The sequence below is a fragment of the Egretta garzetta genome, unplaced genomic scaffold, assembly GCF_000687185.1.
Source record: "Egretta garzetta isolate BGI_Z169 unplaced genomic scaffold, ASM68718v1 scaffold69, whole genome shotgun sequence".
Classification (NCBI taxonomy): Eukaryota; Metazoa; Chordata; class Aves; order Pelecaniformes; family Ardeidae; genus Egretta; species Egretta garzetta.
In genome coordinates, this window is record NW_009260790.1 from 638,395 (window position 1) to 650,577 (window position 12,183).

The 12,183-nt window shown below is 39.8% G+C and overlaps 1 protein-coding gene across 1 annotated transcript in view; it reads left to right on the forward strand.

Moving 5' to 3' along the window:
- Positions 1 to 12,183, forward strand: part of PEX14 (peroxisomal biogenesis factor 14) — a 71,658-nt gene that overhangs the window by 9,459 nt on the left and 50,016 nt on the right. The window lies entirely within an intron of this gene.

Sequence of the window (12,183 nt, forward strand, 5' to 3'; positions counted from 1 at the left end):
GTTGTTTTTAATAACTGTCATTTTGCAAAATATGGTCAAAGCTTCAAACCATGACTTCTGTAGTAGAGGTGGTGTGATGACTTCTGGAGTAGAGGTGTTGTGTATTTATTTTTAATTTGGGAGGCTATAAACTGGAATGTGTTTGTAGCTGCAGTCTTCCCTTAAAACCTGAGATAAAATAAATTAAAGCATTGACAATGTGAAAGATTTTAGAGATAATTTTTTCCTGTTACCTGAAAAAATATTTATTTTCTTGATCAGTTACTTGAAAAGGCTCCAGGTGCCAAACATCTGGTGGGATTGTAGGCCCCTGGTTTATGTTTATGTTTTTTAATATATACCCAAAGGGACAGGTTTCTTAAAAAGAAAGCAGGCAGATGTTTTTCATTTGTGGAGTATCTTTCTTTTATAAGAAGCTAGCAAATGTAGTATTTTAGTGGCGGAATTCCCTATCAATAAAATCTCTTAGCGATATGGAAAATATGAAAATACGTACACATTTCAACTTCTAGAAATTTATGACTGCTTGTACAACAGTTTGTAAACTATAAGCTCAGCATTAAGTGCTTTATGAGTTTTTTGTGTTTTACTTTCTAATTTGCCTCAAGAAGCATTGTTTTAATTTGTAGAGGTTCTACAGGTTTGTTTTGCAGGTCAGTTAATTCACAGAGTAAATCTACAGCCACTCCATCACAGAAGAATGGAGGTATACCAGTATAAAATCTATATATATGAGAACAGAATTCAAACTCAGATATAAAAACTGTATGTGGTGGCCTTATGAGAGAATTCATTGTGGTCATGGATTGTCCTCCAGTTCAGTTTTCAGATTTGGATGCTTTGTAACCACGTCTATCATGATTTATATTATGGTCTTTTGCAATTGCTATTGCAAAATGAAGTGCTGTGGTATAGTCCAAGGGAGGTAGACTCCTAGCCTACCTCAGCCTGTTGCTTCTTGTTAGAGAGTAAAAAAGCAACTGATTTAAAACAGAGAGTTCAAGCTGGCTTCTGCTTTTAGACTGAGATGGGGCATCTCTCCAATAGTAAAAGTGCTAGGAAAAGCATATTGCCATTACCGAGGAAATATGGATATATGTGCTGGCTACTCCTGGACAGCTGTGGTCTACCTGATTCGTTATTCTGTTCAAGAAAGAAATAAGTTTTGGTCTTTATTTTTTAAAGTGAATGTAATTGCTTGTGAAAGATAGTGAAGTGATGGCTTTGGATACATAATCATCTTCTCACAAAACTTAAAACTGCAAGCTGTGATAGCAGCGTTGCAGAATTCCCCACCAGCACGGTATGGAAGGGACCGCGCTCTGTCCCCTAAGAGGTGAGAGGAGAATTCAGTCTCTAGCCCATTTGATGCTCAACTTCCCTCTGAAGCTGCCAAGAAGGATGCCAGTTTTTCCATTTAGCTGGCTATTGTATAGACCTTAAAAGGAAAGGTTTTAATGCAGTTGGCTGCTATATAGACTGTTAAAGGGAAGTTATTTATTTTAACTGGCTGCTGTATGGATTATTACAAGGGCATTCTTTTAGCTGCAGCTGCTATATTGACTAGTGAATGTGCTGGGCTGTATTGCTAGTAGCTGTCATATTGACTGTTACAGAAAAGATCTGTATTTAAGCCATAACACTGCACTGGGATCTCCCAGGCAGGATATTAATGCTAATTCATCTGCTCACCCCCTGCTGTGAGTGTTATTTGTTTAAATCTGTAGAATCCCACAGCGCATTTATATCCTCGCTAGAGTGAGCTCCGCTCCCTGTAATTATTTAACATTATATGCTGATATAAATTGTAACAGTTAAAGAATGGTAATGAGTAGCAAAAAAACACAAACTTAACCTTAGAAATGGCAGAGTCAGCTCTTAAAACAACAGCCAGCAACTTTCACTGTTCTCTGTCTTTTCCCAAGTCCATATGCACAATATTGTGCATACATTATGTGTGTGCGTGTGTGTTCATGCTCGCACTGGCAACTGTGCCAGGCAAGGCTGTAATTATGCAGAATGTACTGTGAAACTTATGCACACACTCATAATTACATACAGTGCCTACGTACAGCAAGTTTTATCTCTGTGCAGTTCAGCTTCTTGATGAGTTGTTCTGATAGGTGATTTGAGTTGGGGCTGCCATACTGACAGCGGAAATGGAGCCCCTGGGTTCTTCTTGCGGGGAATGCGTGTCCGAAGGTTGAGCTGAAAGCCATCGGGTGTCACTGTTGCTCTGTGTAGGCTCAACTGGCAGTGGATTTGTCTGGCAGTAAAAACTGGACTTTGAAAGTAGTATTTTTGGCTATAAACATCTAAGGCATTTACACATAATTTATATATAAAGTGCATGTCCATACAACACCATATATGTGTGGGTGGAGTGAGCGGAGGTAGCTCTATTGTGTTTTAGCTGATTTTTTTTGCAGCTTCTGTTGCCTATTATAGCATTCTTGTCCCAAACTGGCACACAAGATGGCCAGCTACTGCTGAATAATTGTTGCATCCTGCTCTAGAAGTGACTGTGGTTCAACGGTGGAGGTGACCTGATTCCTGTATATAGTTTGCCTGTGAACATTAAACAATGGGAAATTTTTTGGTTTTATGAAGTGCACAACTGTGGTGTAGAAATAACAAAATTATATTCAGTTTAGATTTTTGAAGCACTTTGGAACTACTGGGCTTAAAATGTACCATAGAAATTTTTAACTGTAGTATATGTATCAGAGCTCATTGAAAAAGCAGGTTTGCATTAAAACAGTTCATCAATAGCATAAGAACTTTCACTGACTTTAAAATGGAGATGACAGAGAAAAGCCATGTAAATAGCAAAGAAAGTGTATTTTAAAAAGACTTCTTTGTAGTCCCTGTCCCTTCTGGTTTAAGGTAGGGAGTAAAAGCTGGCGTAAGAGGAGCTGAGCTTGTACTTGATTTGCAGAGTAGCGTGATGGTCGGTTGGGCTGCGTTGGCAGCATGGACCTGTGCCAGACTTCACCACAATTCATACTGTGTCAGTTTAATAAATGCACTACTTAAATTATGAAATTACAAAAGAAAAAAGAGAATGCACTTATTCAGACTCTTAATACATTAAAAATAAGGCATTAAAACACTGCCTTTTTTTTTCCCTTCCAGAATCAATAATGAACAGGAAGGGTTGTAGACATTAACAGTCATGGACATTCAAACTCTTATACATAAATTATCTTAGAAAAATGCACATAAGACTTGAATAATGTAAATACATTAATGCATTTAATAATTTAAACATTAAAGCGCATTCAGGAATTCGTGGCAGAAGCTGTTCTGAGATAAGGAACGGTCCTGGAAGTTGTGTGTCCCAAGATCGATGGCTGGTTTCTCCTTGAGAAAACTCTCTGGGGAAGTCAAACTGTGCAACTAGAGTGACCGCCTGTCCTAAGAAATCCCAAGACATTAGCCAGCTCTTTTGCTTTTCACCTCCCATTCTCTTTTCACCACATGCATGGACACATACATGCAGAATATCTCATGGTCCAGAAAAGGCCAGTGTGCATTTTGCCTTTTTTTTTGGCATGTGTGCTGCTGTTTATCTAGAAATTAGGTGAAACAGCGTCAGAGAATTAAAGTGCCTTGGCTAAAGGTAAAATATCAATAAATGCTGAAGAAACTGCCTGCAAGAGGTTATGTGGTACCATGCAGGGTAGGAAGAAGAACTGTTTGGACAGTATCTGGACTCTGATCTACCAGTTCTCCTGGGAGACAGGAACATGGAGTCTTAAGTACAGACAGTGAAATGAACCTCTTCTTCCAGGGTGTTGCATGGACCTGTAATTCAGATTCCATCCTAGCTGTTGGTAAGACAGTATCAGCTGGAGAGAGTGAGGCTTGGGGAAATAGTGCTTTCCAGGAATGCTAAACTCTTCCTTGGAGCCCTGAAAATCACAAGGTCTGCTCCTGTGTAATGACAAGTAAGGGGTTTTATTTTGTTCTTGCCCCTCTGCTCTTTGGATTGCAGCACCCTCAGTGCTGTAGCAGCACCTAACTGGCACTGCAAGGTCCCTCTTATGCAAGGCATTTTCCTGAGGATTTTGATCTGTGTAATTTTTGCTGATGTAATTAAGTTTGAAAGGTGGTGTATCAACCCCTCATGGACTTCCCCTTGGTTCATAGCCTTGCTTTCTTTGCGTCTTCTGCAGGCAGTTGCTTAGGAGGTCATTTGCACCCTAACAGCCCCACTTCACGAAGTAGTATAAGGTATCCTGCTTAGGCCTAGATACTGGTGGAACTAATGATGGAACTAATAAAAAAGAGCTTAGTCTGATCCCAAAGGGAGAAGAGTTGGGTTGGTTAATTAAAGGAGCCTGGCACAGGGCACCTAGTAATTATAGGTGCAAGAAGTCTGAATTTGAAGAGGACTGTGCAGCTGGAGAAGGATAGGGAGGCACCCAGAACTCTGCAGGCTGTGGGCAAGAATGCAGCAAAACCAGATCTGGAAATCAGACTCTGGCAGAACTCCTTGGTGAATTCTTATTTATCCCATTTTTTAATGAGGACCTGAATCTCTCCTTATGCATTTAAGTTTTTGCATGCACATGCGTATGTACAATTCCAGTTACACCCTGTGGCTGGGAGAGTGATTTTATTAAAGACCAGAAGATTGAGAGACAGATGTTTTAAGAGACACAGGCCTTGCCTTATAGTAGTTCGGAATAATTAATGCTGACTGCTGCATCAGTTGTATTATCGATGCTACTGGGTCTTTATCTCAAGCATCATCTTAACACCCATAAGTCTGTATTACTGTAGGGCAGAGCTTTTGAAGGTGAAGGCTGAGGCCACCAGGACCTGCTGGGAAATTGCTCCTAAACTCTTACATAGGTGTGGGGTGGGGAACAATGCTATGTCATCACATTGTCATCACCAATGCTATGTCTCTTTATAGTTAACTTCCTTAAAGCAGTGTTTCTCAAACTTAGGTTATAACACCCAAAGGGATGCAGAATGCTTCAAAGGAAGTCACGAAGTCACTAGCCAGTAAACAGCTTTTTACCTGTAATTGCTATTAGGAGTTCTGCTCCTCCTAGTTTGAAGAGTTAGCATTTATTCCGGTAACTCTCATTTTCCTGAAGGAGCTTGCTGCCATCTCAGCTGAGGAATGTGGGATGAGCCACCACAACAGATGAGTGCAAAAGGGAGTCAAGCTTGCATGAAGTTAGAGAAGCAGTGCTTTAGCAAATTTTATTTTCCAGGGACAAGCTCTGCAAATGTTCCCCGAAATGGATCTATTAACTTTACCCGATGAAAGATAAAGACAGTTATTTTGTCCCCAGTAGATTTCTCAATAGGCCCCATATGGGGAAGGTAGGATTGTCTGTGCAAAAATGTATTATTTGTTTTAGTGCTCAGGACTAAGTAATGAGGTGAGGAAACTGTAACTCATACTCTACCCTTACAGCTGACGTGCTATATACTGGTAGGTGGATCACACTAGAAAATGAAATGCTGGTTCTAAGGGATTCTAGCGCAAAAGATGAAAAACACCGTTTTTGTCAAACTATAGGAGATGACCCACAGAAGAAAATTACTTTGAGATTTGTCTTGTGTACTGACTATATGTATGTGCTCCTTGGCTGTCGTAAGTGTAAAATAAATGAATGTTAACTTGAGACGCCTTTTTTTTTTAATGTTGCAATGGACTAGGGTAATGCTCATGGTCATTTTTTTCAGTTTAGGTGACTTTATAGCTTCTGATCACCTGTACGAAGCCAGAGCTGAACGTCCTTCAATTTTCCCATCTTAAGCAGGCAGTACCCCTGTATACATGGAATACATTTTGAGCCTCCCACACCTGAAAGGGAGAAGCATCGCTGGTGGTAGAAAAGGGGTGTGTCTGTTGCATGTGGGAAGCTCCTGCAGGGGATTTTTCATAATCCAAGGCCTACTGAGGAGAGAACTTGAGTGATGGGATGCTCCGGACGTGGCCTGCAGGGAAAACAGAGGAGAGGGTGGGGATCTCCCTGGGCTCTCATGGCTTAACGGCCACATTTAGCTGGATTTAAGAGGCATAAGCATTTACAATAAATTCTACTGCTATATCACAGCCTGCTTTCTGCTTTTCTAGCTTTGTCTCCATAGGGGTATTCCATGCTTTATCCCACTTCACAGCCTGAACTTTTTCCTGTGCTTAGAGGATTACACGGGGCAGAGTTGTAAGAAGAAAGGGAATCTTGCCGCTATACCATGTCTCTATAACTCCATGTATATCTATCTGTCTGCTCTCACAGGGGCCAAGTTTTCTGCCTTCCAAAACTTTGCTCTGGAATTGCTGATTCAAGCAGGTAGCAACTTTAGGACTCCCTGCAGAATAAGTGCCTCTTGCATGCTCCCCTGGCACTGGGATTTCCTCACTGATTTATCATACTCAGGTCTGCTAATGTCCCTTGACTAAATTGGGCATGGTGTGATGGTGTGAAGGTCATTTTATATATGCCATATACATTTCCGGAGGCATGGTGGGAGGGTAGGACATCTGAAGCAGCATATCCTGCTGGGAAAAGGAGGAAGAAAAGGATAGTCTGGCTCTTCTTTTCACAGCCTCTTGTGGTGGGATGAAGGTTTTGACAGCCTAATTCAGCAGTTAGAGAAAGAACCAAGCAGAAAGATTCCCCCTCACCCACTCCTTGCAGCCCAGCTGTGACAAACTGACAGATAATTAACAAATCAAGACCTCCTATTAGCCTTGTCCCTGATGCATTAAAGCAGCTCCTATGTTGCATGTGTCCTTTAGCAAATGCCTGTACTTTATGGCTACAGAGCGAGGTAAGTAGATCACTTTAGAAAGGCAAAGGGTTCTCTGAGATGCCAATGCACAAATATTTCCAGGAATGGAAGAAGTTGTCTCTCAAAGAAAATGGTGGACAGTAGGTGGGAGAACTGTACCATGACTGAATGGAAGCTACTCTAATGGTACAGTGTGTGTATGGAGTATCTCCTGGGAATGTAGGACTGAAAGGGATGTATGGAATTATTATTGAGTCCATCTTGTTTTTACAGAAAATGACGTTAGGTTGAAGCAGCAATTGATAGGACAGGTTTTTTGACTGGGACTAACCAAGCCTGTAAAAATTACATGCCAGGAAATGTGGTTAGTGGTAGAACAGATCTAATGTTAAGACCTTAATACTATGTTGTGAGTAGTGTTATTGGTGCCCTTTCTGTCTTCAAGTTGTTGAAATGGCATGGGTAAGCCCCAAATAAGCCACCTTCTCTTTGTTTTAGCTCCACTCATTTGGAGAAGAATGAGGAAGAGTGTCAATATCCTTCTAGTTCAAGAAGTTAAATAGACACAAGCCATTGGTTCAGCTTAACACATGTTAAAGGAGAGAGAGATATCTAATTGCATCAAAGCCACTCTTAAGTTCATGTATGTGGAGCCCATCAAGCTGAAAGCATCCAGACAGCATCTGCTGTTATCAAATCACTCTTGAGTCGAGCTAATTAAAATAGAGCTTCATTTTTCTGAACCATTGTTTGGCAGGAATTTGAAACAGGTCTAACCCAATTTCTGTGTGTTTATGAGCCTTTATTATATCAAAAGTACTTTTCTGTAAATGTACAGGGCAGTGTTAAATGAATTGATCCGCACTGTATCACTGTAGATGCACTATGGACTTCCTAATGATTTCTCTTCTAGCTTTTTCCAGATATACCCCAGAAAGCTTGCTTTGTCCCTTATCGTGTCATCTTCTTTCTCTCTTTTCCTTTCTATCTCACTCTCAAGAAAGTAAATGTCCTTGTATTTCTTTCTTTCATATCCTCCTCCTCCACTCTATTGGGATTTTTGTATTATTAAAACATTTACACATTTGCTGCCACATGCAAATGCAGAATAATAAACCAGGACTCTTTATACTCCAGACAGGAGCAGGAGGTCTCTCACCACTGATTCTTACCCAGTACTCATCCCTGTTGATTAGAGGGGACAGAGAGGAGGGGAATCTAAACGTTGCTGTGTAGAATCTGTTTGATAATAGGGATTTTGTCCTTAATTTTTTATTTTAAACATTTTACATTTCAGTGTGCAAATTCTAGGTATCACATTCCTCTTTATAATTTGCTACATAGCAAGCACAAAAGTTAGAGACATAGAAATTGCTCCCTGAAGACAGGTTTTACTCTTTGGCATCTAAAAGCTAATTCATGAATATTCTCTGTAGAAAGGGAATACCACACATAGGGCCAGTCAGCCCAGAACATATGAGTATGAGTAACAGCCCAGTAAAACAATAAAGTCAGGAAATAACTATTTTTCTGCTACCGAGTACAATCCAAGCTGTTCATAAGGTATTCTTAACTCTTACATTTATTTCTGAGCAGTGGATTCATATGACAAAAAAAGGAAGTTAGGGATTAACATTAGGTAAAAATCCTGACAGTGATCTGTCATGAAATCTTCTCCCTAGAAAGCTAGTAAAGACTTTTGGACTTTTAAAAATAGATGGACAAAATACAAAATAGAAAATCTTTCTGGAATATAAATATAAATGTACTTTCTGCATAGTTCAAGGAATTTTGCTTCTTTTAACTGAGTCAATTCACCTTGGAATGGAATTTAAGTGCATTTTATTTTGTATTTAATGCAGTCTATTCTGAATGTGTATATTCAACTCCTCTGTGTAAAGCTTAAGAGCAGCATGCATAAATTGATACCGGAAGCAAGTGTAACATTTTGCTATAAGTAAAGCAATGGGTAAGGTTCTATTAGATATTCCCAAATTTATGAAGTATTATTGACTCCGGTTCTGTGGTTTTAGACAGATGAAGAAAAATTTTACTCAGAAGTTTGATCTTCTGTTCATTGATGGTGTCTCTCTCCTAATTCCTCTTTTAATGAATTTAAGTGAATGTAATACTGATGAAAAGCAGCAGAGTCACAGTATTCAGAAAGACAGAACATGGACATTGTACTGCGTGCTTTTTCTGTTCAGTCTTGTAAACAGACCTAATCTGAGGGCCCTACTGCTGGGGGCTTGACTGATCCCCTTATTTATTCCATTCCTCTCTTCTGAGACTGTCAAGGTGTACAGTGGGTACTTGTCTTTCTAGCAACTGTCTCATCAATATGGTCACTTTCCCAGCCAAGGGACAAGAGGCGATGGCTTTTAGTAAAGAATTTCTGTTAGAGCACAACAACAGAGGTAAATCCAGATACTCTTACATGCAAAAGTAATTCAAACAATATATCTGCTCACATCATGGTGAGTACAGAATGAGTGTGTCAGATCTAAGAATATCTTCATAGGCTTCTCAGCATTTCCTGCATATGCAATTGTTCCTGTAGTTGCTACTGCAAAAAGAAGTTTGCCATTCTAGCAAGACACTAGCAAGAAACACTCTTCCTTTTTTTTGTTTTATGACAACAATAGCAAAGTCAAGCATTTGGTCTAAGGATCGAAAAGCCCAGGAAATGCATCTCTAGGTCTCCTCGTCAATTTGGGACCTAATGAAATATAGAAAATACTCAATAAAAGCACCTTTATTACTTTAAATGTTTAAATGTGGAGTTTTTAGCCATCAGGTTAATGTTTTTGTATCATTTTTTGATTTGATTGTGAGCACTTTTCCAGGTATCTCTGCCACTTGAGCACTAATTGGATTTCCACAGATAAACGGTGCTAGCTGCAGCCCTTACATCACTGTGTTTTTACTTCATCATTATTTTATTTGTTTTTACTGTAAAGGTTAATAAATCTTGGTATGTTTAGAGTATGAAACAAGGCAGGCAGGCTAAGAACTACAACATGAAGGGGTGAAGTTTTATATGCTGCTTTCTCAAGTCTGAGGGGTGGAAGGAGAACAGTGTGCCCTTTGTGGTATTTCTAATGGGCTGCTGGGTATGTTAGTCAGCCAAGTAGCGATCCATAATCCTTAAGATAAAAAGCGTTGATCTCTCCACTAGTTCTCAGACAGAGCTGTAAGGCATTTGAATTGGGTTACCATTGATTTAAGGTGGGGAGAAGACTGAGTAGCATGGGTCTGCCTAAAAAGGGATATGTGGGATTTATTTAATTTTATTTAATTTTTTAAAGAAAATTGGAAGCCTTTCAGTGCAAGTGTACCTGAGTTCCCTCTGGATTCTCAAGGAAGTTAATATAGAACTTGCCAATATTTTAGGGAAGAACTAATTGAATGGCAGATTTTAATAAAGATTTAGGCTGCAAATAAATTTCAGTAAGAATTTATCAAGGTCCCAGATGTTTGCTGTCTCACCTGCTTGTTCAGGAAAGCGTGTATTTTTTACCATTCTCATGATTTCCTGGGAAGCTGAGCTTGACTTCCTACCAAAGTAGAGGTAACCCTTAGTTTCCAGCCACGAAGGCAGTGTGGAAGTCCTTTTTGGCCTGGCAGGACTGAAACTAGTGCATTTCAAACACTTGCTCCCAATTTTGGACTTTGTGGCTTAATAGAAATTGATTGAACGGCCTGTGGTTGGGCCAAAGCATCATTAAAGACTGTATCTACTTTTTCTGTTACAAAGATAGAAAAATGCCTTGTAGCTTCTATGGATCAGGTGCAGTGGCTTGAGAATACTGCAACATTACATTCTTGAGCTTTCAGTTGTGCCAGTTCTGTGTAGCAACAACGACCATTCTTACATTGGTGTTAATCCCTTGCTGTGGTATGGACCCAGATTTCAGAGAGATTGTTGGTGCTTTCTGCAGCATTTGTCAAGGAAATGGCTGCTTTCTTTTTTTTCCTGAAGTGAGTAATTGTTTATTAATTTTTCAGCACGTAAAGAGTATAATTATAATAGTCCCTGACATGTACTGGCTGTGCCAAGATTTAAGGAAACAAAAAACAGTATAAGTGCCATTTCGAACCTTCTCTGATTTTGTAGGCCTTCCTGGTTTGGACCCAAATTTCTGTGTAGAAGCTAGGCAGGAGCACCCTGGCTTGAGTATAATTCTCTGTAGGACTAATTCTCTTGGACATTTTAACTCAGTTTAGGATGGTGGGATCTTACTAAAGTGCTTCAAGGGAGAGGAGTTGGTGATCAGTACACATGATTTTTAGATACATACAGTGCTGTATTGGTTGAGCAGCATCCTGAATTTGACCTGACACCTATATGCTTTGTTTCTTTAAGTAGAGAATGTAACATCCATGAAAAACGCCAAATTGACCCCAGGGGAAAATTAAGTGGACCCATTGTCTGCAGAATGTTTATGGTATGGACAGCTACAGTGGAAATGTTCCTCATGTTTGCCCTTATATTGTGCTCCACTCCTGTTGTAGAGGAAGCATCCTAAGAGTTGACAGGGAAGCTCAGTTGCTTTTCAGGCTGCTCATGCAAGTTCCTACATGTGGAAGAGAAATTCTATAATGTTGAGCTTCTTTCTGTTGAGAACTGGACAAAGACAAGGGACGCAGCTGCTTTCAAATCTATAAAATTATTCCACTTGCAATCCCCATAGACTAGGCAGCTCTGGCCAATCAGATTTCTTGCCCCTTACTTAGTTTTTCCCTTAATGGGGCAATTAACAGCAGGAACAAAGTGCATGGTCTGCTCAGTCTTTATTATTATTTGTGTTGTAATAAATGTCTAGGAGGCCAGTTGCAGACCAGCACGAGGCACTGTGCAAATACAAGAAAAAGGACGATTCTTGTCCCAAAGAGCTCTAAGTAAAATACTGAATTTACATAAAGGTCTTCCAGTATTTTAAGTCCTTCTTCTCTCACTATTACTTCCCAAGTGCTGTGGTTTACGTGATTTATTGCGCACCTGTCACAGTTTCCAGCTTCTTTAATGTTTGCAGCATGAAACCTTTTGTTAGATTCCAGTGATCCCAAGTAGTTTCCTCCAGTATCTCCTTATTCATTCTGTCATTCAGATCTTCCACATAATAATGCCATCATCGCCCCCTGACTTCACCCCTAACTGTTTGGTGTTTTATTGCTGCAAGGAAAACACCCATTTTCTAATCTACGTTTCCTGTAGATTAAGAATTGTATTAAATGGGGTTCTTGAAATAGCAGGTTCAAGGAATAATAGCTTGCTGATTTTTTTCCTGTCCATTTGAGTCAGTTCAGTCTAAAGCATCTTTATAGCTTCTTCCACAGATGGGTTCTACTTTCGATCACCTTGCACTAAATCTGAGCCATTGTATGATTAGTATTTTCCAGTCCCTTGACTGGAATTAG